Here is a 702-nt window from a genome sequence, read left to right on the forward strand (position 1 = left end):
TTTTTAAAAAACACCTACTAAAGGTGCTGGAGAGATGGCTCAGGGGTTAAGAGCGCTGATAGCTCTTCCAGAGGTCACTCCTGAGCTCAAATCCCAGCATCCACATGGTGGCTCACAACCATCTGTAATGGTGTCTGATGCCCTCTTCTAGCACATAGGTGTAAATGCAGATAGAGCACTAATTATATACATATAAAATAAATTTAAAAAATATAGTTTTATTTTATTTTTTGTATTGTATTTATTGACCTATTCATTATTTATTCATGATAGGATCTCACTGGGTACCCCCTGACAGGCCTGGAATTTACTACATAAGATCAGCCTGGCCTCAGACTCACAGAGCAGCCTTTGGAGCGATGGGATTAAAGGTGTGTGCCATCACACCTGGCACTATACCTGGCCTATGGTTTTGTTTCTGAGACAGATGCTGCTCTATAACCCACGTTGCTCTTGAATTCCTCGTCTTCCTTTCTCAGCCTCCTGGCCTGCTGTGAAAAGGAGAAGAAAAGGAGGAGGAAGAAGAAATAAAAAGGAAAGGAAACATGATTGGTCCCAGGGTTAGGCACCAGATGAATGAAAAAAAGAAATAAGAAAGGAAACTGACTGCTCCTAGGTATGATGGAGGAAGGAAACTGACTGCTCCTAGGTATGATGGAGGAAGGAAACTGACTGACTGCTCCTAGGTATGATGGAGGAAGG

Source organism: Mastomys coucha, unplaced genomic scaffold (genome assembly GCF_008632895.1).
Source record: "Mastomys coucha isolate ucsf_1 unplaced genomic scaffold, UCSF_Mcou_1 pScaffold5, whole genome shotgun sequence".
In the NCBI taxonomy this organism is placed as follows: domain Eukaryota; kingdom Metazoa; phylum Chordata; class Mammalia; order Rodentia; family Muridae; genus Mastomys; species Mastomys coucha.